This window comes from Desmodus rotundus, chromosome 1 (genome assembly GCF_022682495.2).
Source record: "Desmodus rotundus isolate HL8 chromosome 1, HLdesRot8A.1, whole genome shotgun sequence".
Taxonomy (NCBI): Eukaryota; Metazoa; Chordata; class Mammalia; order Chiroptera; family Phyllostomidae; genus Desmodus; species Desmodus rotundus.
In genome coordinates this window covers 178546710-178572199 of record NC_071387.1, presented here as the reverse complement: position 1 = coordinate 178572199, position 25490 = coordinate 178546710, and the positions used below count along the sequence as shown (strand labels likewise).

The 25490-nt window shown below is 42.1% G+C and overlaps 1 pseudogene; it reads left to right on the top strand.

Moving 5' to 3' along the window:
- Positions 1-16239: 16239 nt before the first annotated feature.
- LOC128780212 (thymosin beta-4-like) lies at positions 16240-16547 on the top strand (annotated as a pseudogene).
- Positions 16548-25490: the final 8943 nt, after the last annotated feature.

Here is a 25490-nt window from a genome sequence, read left to right as displayed (position 1 = left end):
CTCTGAAAACTCTCCAGGATGGGCGAACAAGGAAGTATTTTTCACGATTGCTTGGGCACAGCATGCAGCAGAAGAGCCACTTGCACAACACAAGTAGTGAATCAAAGGTTTGCAAATGTCTCCTTAGCCCTTACACAGACAAACTTGCAAAGACACAGCACAGTCAGGCCAGGTGGGCTCAGGTGAAAAGCTGGCAGGGGCCATGTGTGTACACGGGACACCAGGTATCTGCAAGACAGGCATGGGGGGCTTTTGGGAGCTTATAGGGCGGGTTCCTCTGTGGAAGATGTCTCCTTGTCTTCATCTCTCCTAACATCAATTTACAGAGGGATAAGACCCAAGCTTCCCCTACACCATGACTAATCCTTGCTGAGGCCCTGCCCCACTGGCTTATTCACACCTCACCCCTCCACAGCTGGGACCCAGGTGGCTCTCCTTGCATCTCCTTATTCCATGAGGCCCCGCAGTAAAAACCAGTGTTCCCAACACTTGTGTTCTAAACCTCTTAGAGCATCTTGCTTTGCCAACGTCTTCATCTAGATGCCCATAATGGAGCAACATTCAGTTTTGCAAACACATGGCCTCAAGAGTGAGAGTGAGTAATTCCCTGGACAGTTCAGTATCAGAAAAACAGAGTCCATGGCCAGTGAACGTGTTCCTGCCCCCATCCTCCAGGTGGTTTTACTGACAATGACTAGGTAATACTAACCATAATACTAAGACTGAAAACAATTAGCTCTGCATTGCACACTACAGGGGTGCAAATGGGGACAACTGTGCATTCTTTTCAATCAATAATCAGGAATATGTAATGAAAACCTGCTAAAAACTGTTCTTGGAATGAGGCAGGTAGGAGGGAATAGAATCTGTATCCCAACCCATCGACTAAACGTGCCAGCCATTGGTAAACGTCACTTCCCTGAGAAACTCTGGGAAGATCTATGGGAAACTTTATTATTGGCCATTGTTTCAACATGAACAAGTCAAACTGCATGATGACGACAATGCTGGAACCACAGGAGGGACACCCATCACACATGCAGGGGAGGGGCGTCCATCCACACGAACTGAGGGAGGGGTACCAGGATGAATCTGGCTGACCTGTGGCTGGATTCCCTGGTCCTCTGGAGCTGGCTGGCCTCTTTTAGCAGCTTGCCCTAGCTTCCCCCCAGCCATTAAGGGTACTTGCACTGGTTCACTTTATTTCTGCAGATTTGGGGGTTGGTATTTGGGGGTTTCTGTTGTTCCGGTATCTTATACACAATTCTCTTTGTGAAATGTATATATAAAACAAACATCCCTATACCTACTACCTAAACTAAAAAAATAGAAAATCATCATTACCTTGGGCAATCTTTTATCTACAGTTTAACCATCTGTGCACATAACTCTGAAAAATACATCACTTAATGTTGAAGCACTGAGTAGCAAGCAGGCATCCAGCTGTACATGGCCAGAGTGATGCTGCCTTGGGGAAACCCAGAGAACGGTACTGACTGCCGGGGTCTGTCCGCCCTGGGAACTGACCACAGTAGAAAGAGGCAGTGTGTGCTCTGTGCTATGACCTGCAACAGCCCAGGAGTTGGGATTTTTGAAGACCAGGGTAAGGGGTGGCGGGTGCAGGACCAGCAAGTTTCCTGAAGCTCGCTCCTTCACATCATTCATGCCCAGTGCCTGGAAATACACAAGAGGGGTGGGGTGTGGCCCAGCTGTGGGGAAGAGTTTTGGGAAGGCTATGCTGTCCAGAAGCCTGCCCTCTCAGTAGGAGCAAAGGGCAAGATGACAGTGGAAGAAGAACATCAACAGAGTACTTTCCCTTCCCCTCCTGTTTCTCCATGGAGTTCCTTGCAAAATGCAAGTCAGCCCAGAGACAGCACCTGCACAGACTAAACACTGCCCCCAGGCACAAATTTGGCCTCTTCCCTGTGGGGACTGGTGGGGAGTGCTGGATCTGAGTGGAGCTTGGGCCAGATCTGCCCAGGATCCAGAATCCAGACAGGGGCACAGCTACTGGGAGAGAAGACCTGGAAGGTCAGCAGGCCCCCCTTGCACCCTGCTGCCCCTTTTCCTAGAGAGGGCTTCCCTTCCCATGTCTTCCCTGGTAACAGCCAGGTAAGGGGTATCCATGGAAATGAGAGGGCATTCCTCTCTCTTCTCTTTCCAGCTGCATCAGCACAAATAAAACAAGTAATAACTTGTAACGATAATAACTATTGTTGTTTCTTCTAAGTGTCCATGTTGGGTCATCTGGTCACAGCTCCAGCTCACTCATTTTGTAGAAAGCAATGGGCCCAGTTTTCCAAAGATATGGTTCAGATGGATGGAGGGGATTGGCTTCCAGGGGGCTGTCCCAGGTGCCGAACTGAGTGGCATCGCAGGCTTGGATCACGCTGTCCCTCTGCTGTCACATTCAGACCAGGCACTACCCAGTGCTCACAAAGGTCAGAGTTCACTGCTGTTGAAGGTGCTTGAGCCCATCAGTGTCATTACTTCTGAACAGACTGAACGTGAAGGTCCCGGGCACTGTGGCAGTCTGGCCCCACACATGGCTTGGATGGGAAATCCCCCTGGCCAGCTGCACTGCCTCCTGCTGTCCATGTGTCCAGACAAGATCTTCAAGGCAGCATGTGTCCAGCCCACCTGACATGGAGCCAGCCACACTCAGGGTACTTTGTCTCTCAAGTTGTGGAGAGCTTGAATTAGCACCTGGCTAAGACCTGAAGAGAGGGTACACCAGGGGCTCACAGAGCTCAGAGACCTGTGAGTCCAGGGCCCTGCAGACCCCGACAAGAGGGAGGCATGCACACCGGGTCCTGTTGCTACTCCAGGTGGCTTCCACAGCCTGCAGGACATCGTGCCATGAGGATTAGAGAGAGGATTGATCACAGACATGACAAGACAGAGCAGTAGAAAGATTGGGACCAGTGACAATGTGCTTTCAAAGAAGTGAGTTCACAACATTTCCGTTAGTAGCCTTAGGAAGTGAGGCTTTCTAACTGAAGTAAAAACATTCAGGAAAGTCACTTAGCAAGTAATTTTGTGAAGAGGGCAATTATGAACCTGGATACCTTTATAGCACTTTCCTAATTCCCTTACAGGTAGCATGTAAATGTCATTAGAATATGAATCTTCAGACTCTGAGGAGGTCACCTGCTCCCCAAAATCTCCTTCTATGGTTTAGACTGAGTCTCCAGTTGTAAAAGACATACCTTTGCCTGAAATCTCCATTTCCTCCCAGGGTTGTCTCATACTATACTTGGAAGTACAGTAGAAAGCAAATGTCTAACATGACATCTATACCAACTGGTACAAAGCAAGAAGTTGTCAAAACAGTGATCAGGCTGGTCTTTGGTAGATGGTATTTTGCACCAAGTGATGAACTACCTGCTCTATATTAGTTTGTACCTCCGTGGAGATTTAAGTTTATTTAGAGTTTATATAGATCTGTGTAACAGAGGTTCCTCTAATCACAGAGCTGAACTGCCCGTGATTACTGGGGACGATTTACTGTTGCAAGTTCAGGACACAGTCCATGCATAGTGTTGTCATGGATAATGCTAATTAAGGCCCTTAGAGGAGGTTTGGTTTCTATGGCAAAGCCACACACTGCTGGGGAGAACCCCAGCCAGGCCCGGGTACACGTGACAAAACGGAACAAGGTCTGGTTGGAGGATAAGTCAGGCAGAAACACTTGCCAGCTTCCAGTGGACACAACCACCACTGTTGATTTTGTGAACTCACAGCAAGAGAGTGAAAAACATTTGAGTAGTCTGGCGTAAGAAAAGTAAAAAGCTGCAGAAACGGGGAGACCTGCTGCCCTAGCCAGGGGATTACAAAGCGCTCAACACAACTGAGATGACCGCCCAGAACTGCTCAGATAGCCGCTTTGTCTTTAACCACCTACACAGGCAGGGAGCCAGCTCTCTAAGGCCTTGTGGGTTCCACACTGCAGACACAGCCCCGCCTCTGCACTCTGGCCCCCCCCCCCCTCCAGGCATCTGTGTGCATGCGGGGGGGGCGGGGGGGGGGGCTCTGCTTCTCCCCAGATGTCTTGTGGGCCTTTGTTTTCACCCAGGTTGTTTAATGTTTCACTCTCCAAAGCCTCTGACTTACCTTTAGGATCAAAGATCTGAAATCAATTAACCCTGTTGTCCAATCCTGGGCATTTGATCTGATTTTAAATGATGCAACAGCACTCTGGGTTCAGGCTTCCTCCCGGGAGCTCTAAGCCACAGGAGAGCCCTCACCACCGCAGGGCAATGGCTGCATCCCTCCATTCCTGAGGGATTTGCATCTGCCTGGCCGCAGGAATCTCCTGATGCCTGTGGGCTGGCTTTAGCTGTTCAGGAGTCACTCAGCCTCCCAAATGGCCCAATCGTGGAACCCTGTGGCAGATACTAATAGCAGCAGACTATTTTCATTTCTCAAGTTCACTTCAAATTAATAAAAATGTCCCCCTTCTGTTTTTCATCCACAAGGAGACTCCCTTTGCATATGCATTTAATGTTAAATTGATGGATTAAATTATACAAAGCTCAAAATCAATCCTGTGCATATCCATTAGAATGGACTGAGTTCCCTGGTGGGAACGGAGTACAGAAAATGCATTCAGAGACACTGATAAGTCCAGGCCCATCATATGTCATTTTAAACAAAGAGCGAAGAAAGCCCTTTGGAGAGGCTCTATCAGCTGTTAAACAGAGACGCTGCGTGCACAGGGAGATGAATGGTTCTCCCTGGGCTGATGATTACAGGGAAATGCTTCTCCGTGTCTCTGTCACAGTTCACAGGCAAACAGATGCCTCTGTGCTGAGCTTTCCCTTTGTCTTTCCTGAGGTGCAGTCAGTTAACAAGTGCCAGGCAGGGACCTCCCACTCTGCCCCAGCTTAGCAAGTAGACACACACGGCGTGTGCCAGAATCATGTCTTTCCATCTCCTGAAGCACACGAGGCAGATTGTGTAGATGAGTGGTGGACTCCCTTTTCAGAGCAAGCCCCTGAGCCCAGGAGGGGCATGCAGGGCTGTGAAACAAAGAGGGTGACCAAAGTCACTGCTTCAGTGGGGTGGCTCAGGACCTCAGACAGAGGGAGAGGCCAAAGAGCCCTTCTGGATTCTCTTTGTAAACTTTAATTCTGAGTCTAGTTCTAGGAGTGAAATACTCCAGAGCAGCCTTTCCATCATCTTTCTTTCTTTCTTTCCCCCTTGTGAATTTTCCTATCTTTCCTTATTTAGCATTTCCCTCTATCCATCTTCCCACACTTTCTCCCCACCCCCAGCTAAACATAAAGGAAGGGAGCCAAAAATGCAATCGGGATTGGGACATGTCAAAGTGGCTTGAAGGAAGGCTGAGTAGAACTCCATTTTCTACTTCTGCCACATTAGACTTTTCTATGTGGCCTTCATGAAATTTCAGTATCTCTCCATAAACACCAGGGTTTTACTTATCAAATTATTCCACTAGTCAGCTTCAAATAGCATTCTTCACAAATAGAAATCAATATATATAAGAAGATGTATTTTTTTTAATTATTGGAACGTTTCCTTCCAAATAAGATGTAAAAGATATCAGCTGGGTATACATCACTGTAAAAATCTAGAAAAATGAAGTAAATTACAAAAATTATCATTCTAAAGACTCTTTAGAGCAGTGAAAGCAATGAGAGCAGATGAACCAAAGCATCAGTGTTGGGCCAGAGAGACAAAGTGAAATTCCCTGTGTTCTCACAGTAGTTACAAGACAAAGTTCCAAACATGAGGGACCTGTAACAAAGATACTAGCTCTTGCTATCAAAGTGTTTGCCAGACTTTAAAATCCAAGGAATATGGACAGCTCAAAGTGGGTTTAATCCAGCTATAAAGATAACCCAACCTCAATCCAGTTTAATTTCCATTTGGGCTGATGTGATCATCCCTTACGCTCTCTGCCTAATAGAAGAGCAGACAAACTGCCTCCAGAGAAAAATAACATCATCGGACTTGGTAGTTCTTTTAACCATATTGTCCAGCTTTTGAATTGTCTCAAACTTTGTGAGAAGTGTAAATCAGCATTAAAAATAGTTAATAAAAACCTAACAGAAAAAAATTTTCAATATTTACACTTTAGATTTGGGAGTTATCAAAGAAGAATTTTAAAATAACTCATAAATGTAATAAAGAAAATAACCAAAAAGATAAAATGGATTAAATATAGGTTAGAGAATAGGAATCTATATATTAAATTGAGTTGACATTTTACAAATAAAAATACAACATTTGTATTTAAAATTGTGTCAGGAGTATTCAATAATAGATTGGATATTGTTGAAAATAGGAGTTATTAACTGGAAGACAGGTCAATAAAAAATACCCTAACTGATACCCAAAGGAAAAAAAGAATAAAAAGAATAGAACAGAGAATAATGGACATGTTGATCACATTCTGAAAGGTGAATTATCAAGTAGTTCCATTCCATATGGAGAAAGGGAGGGGGTGAGACTATATTTGAAGATATAATGGCTGAAATTGTCTTTCAAAATGAAAGACATCAATTGAAGAAGCTCCATAAACACAAATATGACAAATACAAAGAAAGCCACACCTGGACACATTTCAATGAAACTGTTAAAAATCAAATATAAAGAAAAAAATCTAAAAATTAACCAGAAGAAAAAGACATGGTACTTTCAAAGTAGGGGGAAAAAATAAGACTAATGAATGACATTTCACCAGGAACTATGGAAGTCACAGGACATTGGAATACTATCTTTAGGTACTGAAAGAAATGGGAAAAAACTGCCAACCTAGAATTCCACACCCAACAAAATATCCTTTAAATATATATTAACACAAAAATTTTTGAGAAGGTTAATCTCTAACATACTTGCATTACAAGGCATAGAAAAGCAAAATTTTTGGCTGAAGGAAGGAAAGAAGCATGGAAATGCAGGAAGCGATGAAGAAAACCAGAAAGGATAAATTTCAGGATAAGAATTGAGTCTAAAACAATAACAATAAAGACATCTTGCAGTATTTCGTAAAATTTGTGCATTCTGAAGAGAAACCAGAGTATGACATCTTACAGTATTTAAAACAAAGGTAGAAGTAAAATATAGTGCCACTGGCACAAAGAGCAAGAGTGGGCACACAACAAAACAATTATGTGAGGATCATCAATTGCTCAGGAAGTAGTAAGAATACCAACTTAAGGTGGATTTTTATAAATTAAGTATGTATGTTTTAAGCTACATGGAAACTAAAGATATATAACTATGATGCCAGTAGAGGAGGAAGAGAATAAATTAATAAAAATACTTGCTTATTCCTAATGAAGGGGAGAAAGAATAAAGGATATTTAAGATGAATAGAAAACAAATAATGAACTATCAGACTAACCACCCAATTGTGAATGTAATTAAATTAAATGTTGATGGACTGAACACTTTAACTATGACAAAGCTTGTCAGACTGCTTTTTAAAAAGAAAAAGAAAAAAATTCCAATGTGTTCCTTATAAGAGATGTACTTTAAATAGAATGCTTAGACAGATTGAAGTAAAAATATGGAGAACAAGCAAACACTAGCCAAAAGAAAGGCAATAAGGCTATTTTAACATAAACAAAGTATAATTTAAGGTAAAAGTCATTGTTAGCAGTAAAAAGAAACATTTCATAATAATAAATGAAGAATATAACAGGAAGATATAAAAAAACTTTAATTTGTGTGCATAGCTTAAACTATAAAAAGAAAAACATATAAATAAAAAATTAGGCCATTTTAAGAAACTTCCCTCAGTAATGGATTGAAGAAAAGACCAAAATTCAGTAAAAGTACAGATTATAACCACACAACTAACCAACAACAGAAAGGACATACACCGAACATTTCCATGTATGACTGCAGAATAACATTTTTTTCCGTGCAAATGGAATGACTGCTTAGTCTGACCACATTCTGACCATAAAGTAAGTCTCAATATATTTCTAAGAATTGAATTCATATGGAGTATTTCTCTGCTTGGTGTAAGTAAACCAGGAAAAAAAATAACAGAAATGTATGGGTCAAAGAAGAAAGCACAATGAAAATTATCAGTTGTAATATAGTCAAAATAAGACATTTTGATGCTTGTGACATACAGCTAACATACTACATAAAAGGTTTATACATATTTATATTTTCTTTTTTTTCAAATGTGTATATTTAAGAATAAGAAAGAATAAGGATCAATTACCTAAGCTTCTCCATGATAAAACTAGAAAAATACCTGTAAGTAAACACCAAGAAAATAATAGAAGAAAGCAAATAATAACATTAGTAGTATAAATAAATGATATAGAAAACAGATAGGCAAGAGAAAAAATAAAAAGTCAAAAAGTATATGGTCAATACTACTGTAATAACTATGTATGGTGTCAAACGAGTAAAAAATTTACTGGGGTGATCACATCACAAGGTATGTCTACTCACTATGTTGTATACCTGAAACTAAAATAATATGCTGTGTCAACTCTAATTGAAAATTTGTTTAACTTTTAAAAATTGCTCCTGTGAAGAATCATAAAATTAATAAAGCTCATCAAAAATAGATAAGAAAAGATAAATTATAAATTAGAAAATTTGACAAGAAAAAAAAACATATTTACTATAGACCCTACACATTTTTAAAAGTTAGTTAAAAGATATCATGTACAAGTTGATGCCATTAACTATGCAACTTCGAATTAAACCTATTTCTTAAGTGAGACACAAAAATATAGAATCTGTAAATAGACTTATATCTGTTTAAGGTATTCAATACTTAAGTTTTCGACAAAATTACTCCTAATCCAGATAACTTTACTGGTAAATTCTTCTAAGCAAAAAGACAAAAGTAATGACCACCATATACAAACTCCCTTCAAGGATATAGAAAAATAAAACACTTCCAACTCCTTTATGAAGCCAGGGTAACCCAGCACCTTAACCTTACAAGAACACTACAAGAAAGAAAAAACAAAGACTAATAGCTCTCATGAGCAAGTTATTAGAAAATCAAAACCAGCAAAGAATAAAAGATGAACCAAGTAGGGCTCATTGAACAGCAACATTTAAAGATAACACATCACAATCAAAAGGTTTTATACCAGAAATGCAATGTGTTTAACACTCAAAATTCATTCAACTCAATTCACCATACAAACACACTAGGAAAATAGCAGATATTATTGTTTCAGTGTAAAATAAAAGGCATTTGACAAAATTCTCCCCCAGTTCAGGAGCAAGGCAAGAATGTTCACCTGTTATGATTTCTATTCAACTTTCACAATTCTTCAAACAACAATTAGAAATTATAGGTGAATGTATTAAGTTTGAAGGATACAAGATTAATATACAAGAATCTATGTTTTTATATGCCAGTGGCAAACAATTAGAAAATAAAATTTAAATATTTTTCTTGCAATAGCCATCAAAATCCCACAAAATACTAGAAATATGAATTTTTTAATATGCAAGAATTCCACATTGAAAACCATAGAGCATGTCTGAGACAAAGTCAGGAAGATGTAAGTCAATGGGGAGAAAGAATATTCTATGTAGCTAAGATGTCCATTATCCCCAAATAGGACTATATTTTAAATACAATCCTTTCAAAAGCCCAGCAGACTTCTTTTGTAGAAATTGACAAACTAATTACAAAATGCATATTTTCAAAAGCAAAGTAGCTAGAATAGCTAAAAATGAAAAAGAAGAACGAAGTTCAAGGACAAGAGTCCCCAACTTCAAGACTCGCTGCAGGCCTGCAGTGATCTGGAGTGTGGTGCCGACTCAGAGGAGGCGACACAGCTGTAGACATACACCCCAAGCACACTGGATTTTCCACCCAGGACTAACGCAGCCTAATGAAGAAATAAAAGTTGTCAAGACATAGTTCTGGAACAAGTGGGTATCCACACACAAACCAAAAGAACCTCAGCCTAATCTCACATCACACACAAAAATTAACTTAAGCCCTGGCAGGGTTGCTCAGTTGGTTGGAACGTCATCCCATATACCAAAAGGTTGTGGGTTCAATCCCCAGTCGGGGTGTGTAATGAAGGTAATTGATCAATGTTTCCCTCTCACATTTATCTCTCTCTCTCTCATCAATAAAAACATATCCTCCTTGAGTTAATTTTAAAAATTAACTCAAGATCTCAAGATGGATCATAGACCTAAATGTAAAAATGAAAGCTTCTGGAAAAAAGCACAGAATCCCTTCACCATTGGGGATAAGCAACACTTCCTGAGACAGGGCACAGGAAGCGCTATCCATTTAAAACTGATAATTGGATATTATCTGCATTTACACTATCAGTTGAAACTCAAACTCTATTTTGGGAGAAAATATTCACAAAATATATATATGGCAAAAAAGTCGATATTCAGAATATATAAAGAATAAACTTATGCAACTCAATAATATAAAGACTAAGACCCTAATGAAAATGGGCAAACAGTTGAATATATATTTCCCTGAAGAACATGTGAATGAGTGATAAACACATGTAATCATTCTCAATATCACTACTCACCAAGGATGTGTAAATTCAAGCCACAACTAGTCACCCTTCAGAATGACTACAACAAAAATAAATGGCAATGCCAAGTGTTCATGAGGATGGAGAGAAAGGGAACTAGCAGAAATTCAAAGTGATGCAACCATTTTGGAAGTGTCAGACCACATCTTCTAAAAACAAAACATACGACCACTCTGTGACCCAGGAATGTACTCCTATGTGCTCACCACAGAACAGTGACAGCATATGTTCACAAAAAGAGGTGTCCCAAAATGCTCACAGGAGCTTCATTCGTAACAGCAAAAACTTGGAAACATCCATGGTGCCTGTTAATCAGGGGATACATAAACAAATTAACATATTTGAACAAGGAATACTATTCAGCAACAAAAAGATTGAATCATCAATAAACACAGCTACACAGACAATTATCTCAAGTGAGAGCAGCCAAACACAAAAAGTGCATGCTATATGATGTTATCGAAGCAAAGTTTTAGAACAAACTGAACTATCTCATGAAGAAAACAAATCCGAACACTAGAAACCTGCAAGGAGAGGTTGAATATTGACTGGAAAGGAACATGAAAGAAATTTGGGGTATAGTACTAGAATCCTATCTCTCAATAAAGGTTTGTATTACACAGGTATATGCATTTGTATTACACAGGTATATGGTATATTTAACAATACACAGGTATTGTTAAAACTGACTCAATGGTGCACTCAAGACTTGTGTATTTAGTTCAGGACAAAACTAGATGTATATGGATATTGAACTCTTAGTGATGCTGTAGATGCTGAGATGTTTAAGAAGCAAGTGTACTGATATCAACTTACTTTGAAATACACCAAAATTTACAATAAATTGATACACAGGATAGAGAAATGGATATACATGAGACAGGCCAAATATAGAAATATGTTCTATACATCCATCAAAATATGTGCCATATGTACAAAACTGATACATTCAAAATAACAAAACATTGCCGAGGGATATTAAAGAAGACCTGAACACATGGAACAATACAACATTTGTATGGATTAGAAAACTAAAAATAAAAGTTAAGATGTTAATTTTTCCCTAAATTTCTCTATAGGTTAAATGAAATTTCCATCAAAATCCCAACAGGTTTTTTAGTAGAAATTGACAAGCTGATTCCACAGTTTATGTGGAAATGCAAAGCACCTAGAAAACCAAGGCCATCTTAAGATAAACAAAGTTGGAGTCTTAAACTCCTTGATTTGGAGACTTACTAAAAACTGCAATAATTAATTCAGTGTGGTGTTGGCATGAGGATGGGTAAGTGGTCCAATGGAACATTGGAGAGTGTGGAAATAGACTTGCTCGTAGTATTCCCTTATTGTGCCGCTGGTATCTGTAGGCTCTGTAGTGATGCCGTCTTTCTCTTTCCTGGTATTGGTCATCTGTGTCTTTTCTATTTTTCTTCCAATAGGTCTTGGCCAGTGCTCCTTTCACCAATTATCTCAGTGGGTTGACAGTGTACTGACCTATGAATTGGATACTGAATTGATAAAAATTAGTGATCTCTTTTCTAGGCACCCCACATTTCCAAGAGAGAAACTGAGGGCCCTATCTTCACTAGGAAGCACTCTTGTAGATAGGGTTAGGACATGGCAATTTTTAGGTGTTCTTAAGGAATTAAATTAGCAGTCAACTGTACATCCAAGGACTCATTACAACAATATGGACTGGAGATGGACACTTATGAGTCACCTGTGAGACTGCAGGAGATCATGTAGAACAGAGGAGAAAGACTGGGACCGTGACGCACTGTCAATGTTTTGTGACAAAAGAGAGACTGACCACCTTACCTCAGGCAGAGGGAGGGCCTGGAGAGCATCACTAGTATCTGTGAAGCACATGTTGGAAAACTATAATAAAGCATGGCTCCAGGCAGCATGCCAGGTGTGATGTCGTGACCACAAACTCTTGGCCTTGAGAATCTCTGACTTGAACCCAGCAATGGGTCTGGACCCAGAGCCTGAATGTATACATTTCAGGGCCATCATTAAGATAAAACATTGAAATTATGAATAGATCATTGGGGACTGGCCTCCAAAGAGGAAAAGTGAGGGTCCCAAAGCTTGAATTATGGGGGCTTCAGGGTGAATCCACCCAGTCAGAGCAAAGCAGTTCCCTCTCCCACCTTCCCCTTGCCACTGTGCACACTTAGACACACAGAGACACTCACACATAGTGACAGAAGGTCACACCCAGTCCACGTCGGAGCAAAGCTGGTGTCGCTGTCTACACCGTGAAAAGCAGTAGTTCAATAATATTGCAATCTGAGGACACCTGCATACTTTGTGAACTCTTGAGAAAATATACAGGGAGGGTGCCCACATCTTTAGGAAAATCTGACCCACTGGGACCAACATGTTCACTCACTCACTTCAATTCCCATAGTGGGGTCCTAAGCAAGTTGGATAACTGCCCCTCTGATTTTTGGTAAAAGTCAAGAGGAAGAGAGAAATATGAAGGAGAGATCAACACACCTCTGGGGCTGCGTGGAGGAGAGGCTGGCTCAATCTCCTGAAGTCCGACAGTGCTTCCCCTAGGAAGAAAGAAAGGGAGTGACGAAGCCTCAGGACATCCTTGAGGAGTGACTCCTGAAAAGTGTGCAGCTGGCAGGCCTGAGTGGGTGCGCATGCAGGGAGATGGTGAGAGGGGCCTCGACAGAAGGGAGCCTAAGGACCAGCCTCATCGATGACTCAGAAAGCTGCCAGAATGGTCAACCTCCAGGACGACGGCCTATGTAACCCCTCCATCACTGTGGCCTTTAGGTTCTGTGATGTTACCTGGCTTGTGTGAGGTGTTGGGGGAATAGATCCATGCCCCAAACTGGCTGAACTTCCAAGCCAGGAGGCAGGTTCATCCTAGAGAGCAAAAGCACTGTTGGCATGGTTCTGAGAGACTTTCCCGGGAGTCAGGACAGAAAGGCCCAAAATGCTGAAAAATATAGCCAGGGGCAATTAGGACCTGAAGAGCTTTCCTTCTGGAGCCCTGAAGGTCCTCCACCTTCCTTTAGTTGGCCCCAAATTCAGAGAGGCTGCACGGGATGTATGGACCCAGGCTGGTCTCCAAGGTCCTGTGTAATTGGAACAAGTGAATGACCCAGCAAACTTCTGTTAGGACCCCAAACCTTCCCAGACCCATGTTTTACCTTCGCTGGAGAGTAAGTCTTATAAACTGTCAGGGCACGTGACAACACGGGTGAGGGCACCCTGGGCAGTTAGTCACATTCAAGTGCTGCCCCTGATTCCCTGACGTGTGATAAAGGAAGGTCAAGTAAACTGCACTAGAGTTATGCAGAGGAAAAATCAACAAGATGTGATTTAGGAACTGCAGAACGACACCCCTCCACCATCTCATCTGGAGAACCTTGAAGAAATGCAGGTCCTCCAGCCCCTCCAGGGCCCCTCCTAGCCCTCAGGGGTGGCCCCAGGAATCTGGACCACTCAAAGGTGGCAGGCAGCGCCTGTTGGGTTGCTTGTGTCTGATTAACTCCTGTCCTATCAGAAACTATACCTCTCTGACTGTGGCTGGATTGATGGAGCAGAAGAGATGGTTGGTGGATTATTTATAAGATGTCAGCTTCACCTCAAGACTGTCTAGAAGAAAGCCATCCCAGAGCTGGGCTCCCTGGAGAGCCAGCATGCCAGCCTCTCAGACTCAGGCAAGCTTCCCTCCACTCTACATGTATTGACCGGTTAGAGTACTTCAAGTCCAAGGGAGAAAGAAAAGCCAGCAGGGTGCTAGTTTCCACCCTGAATATGGAATGTGGGGTCAGAACAGAGACCTGGGGGTCAGGGCGCACCTTGGTGAGGGCAGCACAACCAGCTGCAGCTCTGACCAAGGACCCTCACAAGTGTCCCCCACCCTGGCCCAGCCCTCTGGGATTCACAAGCCCTGCTGCACCAGCCACCCTGTCCCAGCAGAACAGTTCTGTACCCCATTTCCCAGCCAGAGCACCCTCAGATCAGTCTCAGGGTCTCACAGTCCATGTCACCAGAAAGCTCTTCTGACAGTTGGGTCACCTGCAGGGTAGCCTACTCCTCCCACCCTGAGGGCAGTGAAAATAGCCCCTCATGCCCTCGATGATTGCCCACACAATGGACGCACCCCATAGCCTTGCTGCCTGTGTGTGGATGCCACATAACTTCCTCCAGACCCTGCTCCTTCAGGGAGGCTTGGCTCTCTGGCCTCTATTACACTTCTCATTGGTCCCTAAAGAGTCAGAAGCAGTTGCCCAATGCCTGTCTACTTCTCAGGCGGCTGCCCCAGTGCTTGGCTGCTCTCTGCCTGCCCAGTGCTGCTCAGGTGAGCTATCCTGATCAGTGACAGTGCTGTCCCCAATCTCTCCAGTCCCTGCCATTACCTGCTCCCACCTCAGTTAAGAGACAGTGGAAGTGGCTTAGCTGTGCAGGTCATGGGCAAATGCCGGTGATCTCTGGAAGTTGGGCATGCTCAGGGGTGGCACTGGAGTGGCTCCATGTAGACTACCTATGTGACTGCACAGATATGGGGGTGACAGTATAACCATTGTGGCATCTGATGGTGTTGTGTATCTCAACACACCTCTTTCTAATGGAGAAAGTAGCTGACTTAATTGAATCGCTTGTTTTTAGTTGTGCATTGGGCCGTATACATATGCATATCCCACGGGCTCATGCATGCACATGAATCACAAGCATGTGTGCACACAAGCACTCAAGTCTAGGTCTGCATATTTGCTACAACATTCTCTTTATGGCAGCCCACACTTCTTCATATGCGACATTCTTTTAATCTTAGTCATTTGTCTGCGGTGTGTAAGGGAAACAGAATGATCGAGATGTGAAGCGCCACAGCAGAGCACCTGCTTCAACAAAGCTTGTCCTAAGAGGCCGGGAAGCACTCAGAGTTTACATGAGACACTGCTGATTCAGTCTGACAGGTCAGCCTTCCCATGGTTGCCCAGGGTATCCCCCCAAGAAAAGCTTGCTGATTCAGTCTGACAGGTCAGCCTTCCCACGGATGCCCAGGTATTCCCCCAAGAAAAGCTATGCAAAGTCACTGTCCTCCAGAAAGCAGCAGCATACAGCTCCCTTCTGCTCTTCAGAGATTCATAAAACCAAATGAAAACACCTTTGCAAATAGTAAAGGAAAAAAGCAAACAGTGAAGTAAGCTACTAGGACAGAATGGGTATATCCCAAGGCTCCTGCCTGTAAATTTTGTGAAGCTCAGCATGAGAGGAATACTCTCAGCCAGTGGCTCAGGGGGTTGTGGTGTTGCATTTGCACCTGGTTTTCAACAGGCGGAGCGGAACTTTATCTTCTCACGTTTACGTGTCAACAAAGATGCTCATCTGATGCACCTGCTCTGCCCCTTGGTCTTTGACAGGTTTTACAAGTTGAGATAAATGGATCAGGGGAGTGTTGGGTGCTCTGTAGTTCTCCCGACTGTTCACGCAGACTGTGGGGAGGTACACTGGTTCTGTATAGTTTTCCTGAATGTCACTGAAAATTCATTGAGAGGACAAGGTTTTTGTTTAATCCGAGTGGGAGGGTCTCTATCTGACACTGCTAGAGTGAGTACATTTTCACTAGGTACCCCTATGGGTCTAATAAACTTGGGCTTAAATTTAAGTCAAGATTCAGCCAAATTAGAAAGTCTGAAACAAGTCAGGTTGGGCATGGTGTTAAGCATATGCAGAAAGTATCATGGCCAAGATTATTATTCTGAATGTGAGAAATAGGAGAGGATTAGAAGTTATAGATAACAATAAGAATTGCTGGAAAATACACGCATGCATCTTTCTTTTTTCTTCCAAACAGCTGCTGGATGCGGTGGTGGGCACCGAGCAGATCAAGCCTTGCTCTGCTTCCTTGGCAACCATATCTGACAAACCTGATATGGCTGAGATAAAGAAATTCAACAAATTGAAATTGAAGAAGACAGAAATGCAAGAGAAAATCCACTGCCTTCAAAAGAAACGATTGAACAGGAGAAGCGAGCCAGCGAATCATGATGAGGCTTGCACCAGCCGCATGCACTGTATGCTCCCCAACCATTGTTTTACTTCTCTTAGCTGTTTAACTTTGTAAGAAGTAAAGAGGTTGGATCAGTTTAAGTGGCTGTGCTGCCCCTTTCCACATCACAGAACTATTGACAATAAAGGCTGCACTACCTCTCCCATCCGCCTGTCTGGCAGACGGGGAAGGAAAGGAACTTGCATGTTGGTGACCGAAGAAGATGGGTGGGACGACAGTGAAGCCTAGAGTGGAAACCAAGCTGGTCCCAGGTGGCCCACAGGCTGCAAAATGCAGTTTAATCAGAGTGCCATTTTGTCGTTCAAATGATCTTAATTATTGGAATGCATGATTTTTTAAGATTCAAATAAAAAGTTTTAAAACCTGGAAGACAAAAACAAATAACTGCAGGAGTATTTAGAGTTTCTACTTCTCCTTGTGTCAGTTTTGGTAATTTGTGCCTTACAATGAATTTGCCCAATTCATCTAAGCTGTTGAATTTATTGACATAATTTTTCATAATGTTTCCTTATCAGTATAATTTCTACATGATCTGTAGTGATGGCCCCTCTTTCATTCCTGAGGTTGGTTATTTATGTTTTTCATCTTTTTTAAATCTGTTTATCTAGAGCTTTATCATTTGTTGACATATTCAAAGAACTTTTATTTTCATTGATTTTCTATGTTTTCTATGCTATTGATTTCTGGTTTTACCTTTACTACTTCCTTCTTTCTACTTATTTCCAATTTGGAAATATGTTTTCTTTATTTCTTTATGTTTTCTTTATTTGATTCCTCAGGTGGAAACTTAGATCATTGATTTTAAACATTTTTTTCCTAATGTAATTATTTAATGTTATGCTTCCCTCCAAGCACTGCTTTGTTGCAGCTTCTGAGTATTGATATGTTGCCTTCTCATTATCACTCAAATCAAAATATTTTCTAATTGAAACAATTGTTACTTAGAAATGTGTTATGTAATTTTCAAACATTTGGGGATTTTTCAGTGTTTTCTTGTTGTTGAGTCTAAATTAATTATTTTGTTGTCAGAGAACACACACTGTATCCTTTCAATTTTTAAGTGTATGGCCCTTAAAAAAGAATGAAATCTTACCATTTGCAACAGCATGGATGGACCTAGAGGGTATTATGCTCAGTGAAATGTCAGTCAGAGTAATAGAAATACCATATGATCTCACTTATATGTGGAATCTAAAGAACAAAACAAACAAAATTAAAGCAGACTCATAGGCACAGAGAGTGGACTGGTGGTTACCAGAGAGGAGAGGGTCTGGGAGACTGGGAAAAAGAGGTAAAGAGATTAAGACATACAAACTGGTAGTCACAAAACAGCCACAAGGATGTAAAGTACAGCATAGGGAACATAATCAATAATATTGCAGCAAGATGGAGGTGTACGTAGATACACTTTGCCTCCTCGCACAACCAAAAGAAGGACTACAGCAAATTTAAAAACAAAAAATAACCAGAGCTGCTAGAAAATCGAATTGTATGGAAGTCTCACAACCAAGGAGTTAAAGGAGAAACATTCATCCAGATGGGTAGGAGGGGTGGAGGAGGGGCAGCCAGGGCTAAGAGGACTCATGGCAAGGCAGCAGCTGGAGGACCAGGTGGTCCCACATTTGTGTGCAGATAAACCAGGAGGAGCAACTGGGAAGCAAGACGGACCATGCAACCCAGGGTTCCGGTACAGGAAAGGAAAGTCTCAAAACCTCTGACTGTAAAAACCTTTGGGGGTTGCAGCAGCAGGAAAGACTCCCAGCCTCACAGGAGAGTTTGTTGGAGAGACCCACAGTTTCCTAGAATGTACACAAGCACACACACCCAGGAATCAGCACCAGAAGGGCCCAATTTGATTGTGGGTAGCAGGGGAAGTGACTGAAAGTGAGCCAAAAGCCAAGCAAGTGGCATTGTTCCCTCTCAGATCCCTCCCCCACATACAGCACCACAACACAGCAACGTGGGGTGCCCTGCCCTGGAAAATACCTAAGGCTCCACTCCTTAGTATGTAACAGGAGTGCCAAGGCAAAAAAAATATGGCCCAAATGAATAAACAGATCAAAACTCCAAAAATACAACTAAGCGCTGAAGAGATAGACAATCTATCAGATGCAGAGTTCAAAAGACTGGTAATCAAGATGTTCACAGAAATGGTTGAGTATGGTCACAAAATAGAGGAAAAAGTGAAGGCTATGCAAAGTGAAATAAAGGAAAATGTACAGGGAACCAACAGCGATGGGAAGGAAATTGGGACTCAAATCAATGATTTGGAGAAGGAAGAAGTAAACATTCAACCAGAACAGAATGAAGAAACAAGAATTCAGAAAAATGAGGAGAGGCTTAAGAACTTCTGGGACAATTTTAAACATTCCAACACCTGAATCATAGGGGTGCCAGAAGGAGAAGAGGAAGAGCAATAAGTTGAAAACTTTTTTTTATTTAGTTCCTGATCCCCACAAATATTTCCAAGCTGGTTCTTAATTTATTATGTCACAGTCCATGTTCAATGATTCTAATTTCCAACTTCGTTGGGGCCTTTTCCCGTACAGCTTGCTTGTACAGAGATGTGTGTTTCCAGGTTAGTCAGGGTAAAATAAGAGTGGGATTGAAAAAGGACTTTTTTCCCTAGTTAGTTCAGTAGATTTCATTAAAAAAGAGGAGCCAGATTCCTGGGTCTGTTTTTATGGTCTAAAATGATAGTATCGGTAGTAATTAACACTTTTAAATCCATACACCTGTTTTTGTAGTAATTTCCATAAAAACTTCTTGTGAGTTAAAGATTCTCCTCTTTCTCTTTCACGGAGGAAATGACTGAGATTTGCATGAGACGACATCTTGCCAGACTGTTGCCGGGGAACGTGACAAAGCCAGAACTCAGGCCAGCTCATCGGGCTACAAAGGCTGTGTCAGGTGATGTTCAGGAGACTGACAGAGACCTGTGAAACCATGACCTTAAAATTCAGTGGTGATGGACCGGCCTGTAGAGGACAAATGGAAACGAACGGGTGGAAATACCTGAGCCTGTGATTCCCTACAGACAGGTGACATGAAAGTCCACGTGTAAGCACAGGCCAAGAGAGGGATTTGGGGTGTCCCTAGGGAAGGTGTGATGAGATCTGGAGCCCACCAGGCCACTGTTTCCTTTACTCGCTGTAAGTGTCCAGACTTGGCAGCCACCTGTCATTGACCTCACATCACAGGATGTCGCAGTGATGAAAAGTACACCTAGAACAATGAAATACTATTTTTTCATCTCAATATCTTGGAATTGAAAAATTAATACCTAACTTCTTACTACTGCCTACTTAAGTGTTAAAGAAAGGGAAACAAACAGATTTTTGTGCGGACATTTACAAAATATACCCCAAACCCCAAACATTTCTCTGAAAAATTAGCCTCAAACTCTTTAACATCTCAGAGTGCTCCTGGCCATCTGACAAGTGTCACACGTTTGTCATGATTCACTGCACATGTCACCTCAGAGAATATGACCCTGGTTTCCCTGGACAGTCACTGCCCCTCTGAGCAGTCACAAGTTCTGCATGCAGTTGATTGAACCACTCAGCCTGTGACATGGGGCACTCACCCTGGACACCCCAATAACCATCATGTCCCTGTTGGACTATTAGCAGCTGGAGGGTGAATTCACATTCCTTTGTAGATTCTCTGAATGATTTCATCCAGCAGATATTCAGTTCCCTTGTGGAGAGAGCAGATTGTAGACACAAACTAGCTCATTGAGTATAGAGTGGGTATCAGGCCCGGGCTAGAAACTTTGCATACAGGACCTTATTTAATCTTTACAACACCATTAGAGGTAAACTTTTTTAGGCTGGACACTTTATGTAATGTTCTCAAGGTCAGGTACAGCTAGGATTTTAATACTGGTGAGTATACTCCTAACACCAGACTCTTTACAATCCACTCTGCTGTTTGTTTGTTTTTTAAATGTGTTTCAGTGATGGCATATGAACTAAGTAAACTTATAATATTTCTTGGCACATGACTCCTCACTCACCACTGTGGGCCCCCCCTTGCCCCCTGGATGAGGTTGACTTGTGCTGACCCAGCCATATTTTCTGGGATCAACCCCCTCTTGGAAAAATACAGCCCAATGTGTAACCATGAAAAATAAAGGTAGCATGGCCCTCAGGGCTTGATGGGCAAGTTTTCACTTAGCTTACAGTCTAAGCTGCTCTCTGCTCTCAGGCTTCCAATAGCAACGCATGTCTCCTCTCAAATGCTCGCTCAGCGACACCATGTTGACATCCTGAAATCATCAGTGGTGGGAGTATTTACACCATAGCCATCAGCAAGCACTGCAAATCAGGGCTGTTTTCCCCAGAAATCCGGTAGCTGGATATTTATAAGCACCACCACTGGAGTAAACTAAGAAAAATATGGTGAGAGTGTACATGGCCTCTTTATGCAAAAAAATAAAATAAAATAAAATATAAATAAAATAACAACCAGAGGGAAAATGTTTGATAAGGGTCGATAAATGCAAGTTTGAAAATAAAACTAATGTAAACTAAACTTGAATTACAACATTATTTTGTCATGCCAACAATATGCCCTCATTCCTACAGCCCTTTTTAATGCTTTAATGTTGGGATTGATATTTCTCTAACAGGGTCGTGCAGGCCACTAACCTGGGACACTTGGAACTGCAACCTTCAGACAAGAAAGGTAGGTGTCCAACAGCAACAAGTCTTTTGAGCTGACGCTTTAAGAGCTCAAAAAAAGAACTTTATTTGCTGTCCTACATTTTTCCAGCTTGTTTTTGGCTCCTAAAAGCAGAAATTTCCTCCAATTCAACCTACGATGCATTTGAGCTGTTTGGGCAATAGTCGATGTTTTGGGTGCTGGTGCCAAAAGTTGCGCCTGCCACCTCAAGCATGAAATCAAGAAAGTCTTTAGTTCAGGTCTGTGACACTGTCGGTCAACATTACAGAAAAATTCAGAGCTTCTCTATCTTGTCTAACCATACAGTCCACGCTTGAGCAATTCACTGAATAATGGTGACGAAATGCCTCTTCCTCTGCCTCTGTTTCTCCATACCAAACACAGAACTCTCTCTTGGCACCATTACAGGGCTGAAGCCAAATCTTGCCCAGAGCGAAAGCCCCAGGGTTGCAGAAAAGCCAATTACCCACCCCGCATGTGTCCACATACCCACCCCTATTCCCACCTGCCCTCCATCTCTCAGGGATCAGAGAGGTCTATTTACCCCCAGAAAACCCTCATGGTTACTTCCTGGGTTGTTCCACTCGTCTCAGGGAGGAAGAGCACATTTGCATAGGAGTAAGTCCTGTTTTGTTTCCAAGTTGGAAATGAGAGTGCTTTGTCATCCAAAATTTGGGAAACAGATGATGTTTCAAAGACAGCCCTTCAGCAGAGCACATCAAGGGCCTCCACACAGAATGCTTGTCTCATAAACAAATTATGCAAACTCTCCTTTCGGAGTTAGCAATGTCACAATTAATTATGCAACTGACAACAATAGACTTGGAAATACGGAAACGTATGTCATGAATATTTCAACCACCGTGTTGTCAAGACTTCATCATATCTAAGTAGATCAGCCATTATTGCCAGGACCCCTTCCTCTTATACACAAGCCTCCGATGGCGGGCTGGACACACAGGATGTCGGGCGGGTCTGTGGATGGGGTGCTTGGTGTGGGAGCCACATGCTTACGTGACTAACTGCATTTGGCGTTATTTATTGTCTGCATTTCTTTTCTTTCTTTCCCACCTTTTTTCATGAAATCATTTTTTATTGTTATTCTATCACAGTTGTCCCAGTTTTTCCCCTTTGCCCTCCCCCACTCATCCCACCCCCGACTCCTGCGTTCAGTCCCCACACTGCTGTCCGTGTCCATGGGTCATTCGTACATGTTCTTTGACTAGTCCCTTCCCCTGCTTTCATCATTCCCCCCTCCTCCGTCCCCTCTGGTCACTGTCAGTCTGTTTCCGTGCCTGTGGTTCTAGTTTGTTAGTTTGTTTTGCTCATTAGATTCCTCTTATAGCTGAAATCATATGGCATTTGTCTTTCACCAACTGGCTTATTTTACTTGGTATAATATTAAAGGCATTAAAAATTGATTGCAATATGCCATCATTCCAACTCTCTTGCTCTCTTTCACAAGCCTCACTTTCCTCTCACGCTCAAGGCCTGCTGTAAGTCTTCTTTCTTGCTGTTAGAAATCCCTTGAGATAATAAAATTTGGGTGTTGGCACTTACCTTCTTACCTAGTGAGCTTTCCATGTGATTATGTGTCCTGAATCAAAGGCCATCTTTATTTTGAGGTCTCCCTCCTCACTCAGGGCAGTGGGCACTGTACTGAATGAGCCTGCAGTGAGTGCTCTTGGCCTCTGCCTGGGCCAGCTCTGCTTACTCGGACAGACACTGGGGCTGGGGGATAAAAGGAGGGGAAACTCTATCTCACCACCTTTCTCAGGCTGACAGTGGCAATGGCCAAAGCCACCACAGGACTCCATCTTTAACCGTATTCCTGAAGGCCAAGCAAAGGCCATGTACTGGCTTGAACAAAGGGGCCAGTCTCCCCCTGCCTGGATGAGGAGGGCATGCAGTCCCTAAGAAGGGCAGAGGCCACCCAAACACACTGCAATGAGGGAGATTACCTCTGTGAGTCATCTGCCTCCACAAACCTAGAAGCAGCTTCTTGGAAAAGGAGCTGTGCTCTCAGGCATCTTTCATAGGATTAGTGTTTGCAACATGAATATTCACTCTTCTCCTAAGAAGGAAAATCATCATCTTGTGCAAGGAGCTCAGCCTCAAAAGGGGGCCAGCAGGGTTGCTCTGTTCTCAAAGGGCTGCACGGCAGGTGTGCAGTCAGCACCCCGCACTGGCCTGTTTTCTTTCTCCTTCCTCTTCAGAATCGTTGCTAACTGATCACTGTGCTTTCCTAATACACCATGCAAAAATAATTAAAATTCTGTGGTATTCTGGAGTAGATTAAAAAAAAAGCCATCATGGAAAACCTGGTGAAATCAGCATCAACTGGGCAGATTCGTCAGGAGTGATGCACCGAGGCTGGTCCCTGCGTTGTGGCAAACGCATCACAGGCTTGTATCACAATGAAGGGACGTAGGTGAGGGACGTGTGAGAATGCTCTGTAGCCCCCAACTTCTCTGGGCCTCTAAAACATGTAAAACTGTTCCAAAATAAAGTTACTTTTAAAAAAAGGCAATAAGAAAGTTAAGTAGAATTACTTTATGGCTTATTTCAATAAATAATGATCACCATGTTGTTACAGTAGTCTCCCTAAATATATGGCTACACCACATCCACTAGCTTCGCTAAGCTTTGTATGAATTTCATTAATACAAGTAATTATACAACATCTTTTTCAAAAAACTTCTTGGCTAATTCGTTCCTTGGACATAGGAACTTAATCACAACCATATACTAAATGAAAACAGAACATTAAAAAAACACACAAACAAGGAAAAATCCAACAAGTAAAATAACTAGGACATGCTGCCCAAGAATTTGCTAAGTATACTAACCCAGGTTTAAGGAAGTTACTAATTCTGTCTAGAATATTCCTTCCTGAAAACCCAGCATATGTCAGTCAGATTCTTAAAACATTGCCCATTTGTGAGAATGAGCACTGGACCTATGGACAGGTAAAGAAGTACAAGGTACGGTGCCTCCAGTCAACAGAATGGAGGGTAGCTGAACAGAGAGGGCCAGGTGGAAACGGAATGTGCAGGAAAGGAGTCGCCGACGCAGTGGGAGAGGGCAGCTCCCACGAGGAAGTGAGAAACGGGTCCACTGCTTTCTGGAGTTTGCCAGAGAGCTGACTTCACAATGAGCTGATTGTAACATTTATATGTTATAAACCATGATGACAAAATCATTAATAATTAGAAAACTCAGAAATGAGCTTGTATCTAGGAAATAGCTAAAAATAAGAGGAAAATGTCATTTCAGAAATACAGAATGAGCCAGAACACAAGAATAACAAGGAACACAAGAATGAATGAACAAAATTGACAGTGACTTAAAGGAATTAGAAATTGAGAAGTAGGAAATATTCTAGTAATAAAAATACATGAAGAAAGAGGTCCAAAGAATTCAAAAGAACTTGGCAAATATTGACAATAGGAAAAAAAATAATGCCTGAACATATGGAGAACAGGAGTCGGAAACTAAGTGAGGAGAGGGGACAGGGAAATGGGAGACAGAGGTCAAAGGGCACACACTTCCAGTTTTGAGACAAGTAAGGCCTGAGGGCGTCAGGAACAACAGTGCGGGGACTGTAGTTAACAATACTATCTTGCATACTTCAAAGTTGCCAAGAGAGTAAATTTTTAAAATTGTTATGTCACACTCATACGCACACACTGTACCTGTGTGAGGTGACAGATGTGTTAATTAACCTACGTGGTGATCATCTCATAATATATGCATATGTCAAATCCTCACACTTTACACTTAACCTACATAATATTGTATGTGAATTGTATCTCAATAAAGCTGGGACGGGGGAGGGGGGAGGCATATTGAAAGAGCAGAATAAATGCTAACAACTGTAATTCACCAGTTCCTGAACTGACTTATTAAAAGATTGGAAATATCACTTAGAAAGATTACACTGTGCACTTGATACTACCAACCCTGAATGACCACAGTGAGGGCATATTCTTTTAAAAATAAAATACTTCCTTTTTAAAGAAATAAAGAAACAACTATTGGGCATCAGGGAAACAGAGTGAGTGACTTTTAAGGAAAAGAACCTTGGATTATAATTAGGGTTTCAATAGCAATGCTGTAAATGCCAGAAAAAGGAAGTAACATTTAAGATTCTCAAAAAAAAAGAAAACTGAACCAAACATTCTATCTTCTGTTTAGCATATCTGACTTGCAGGTGCAATGGTCACAGATAACCT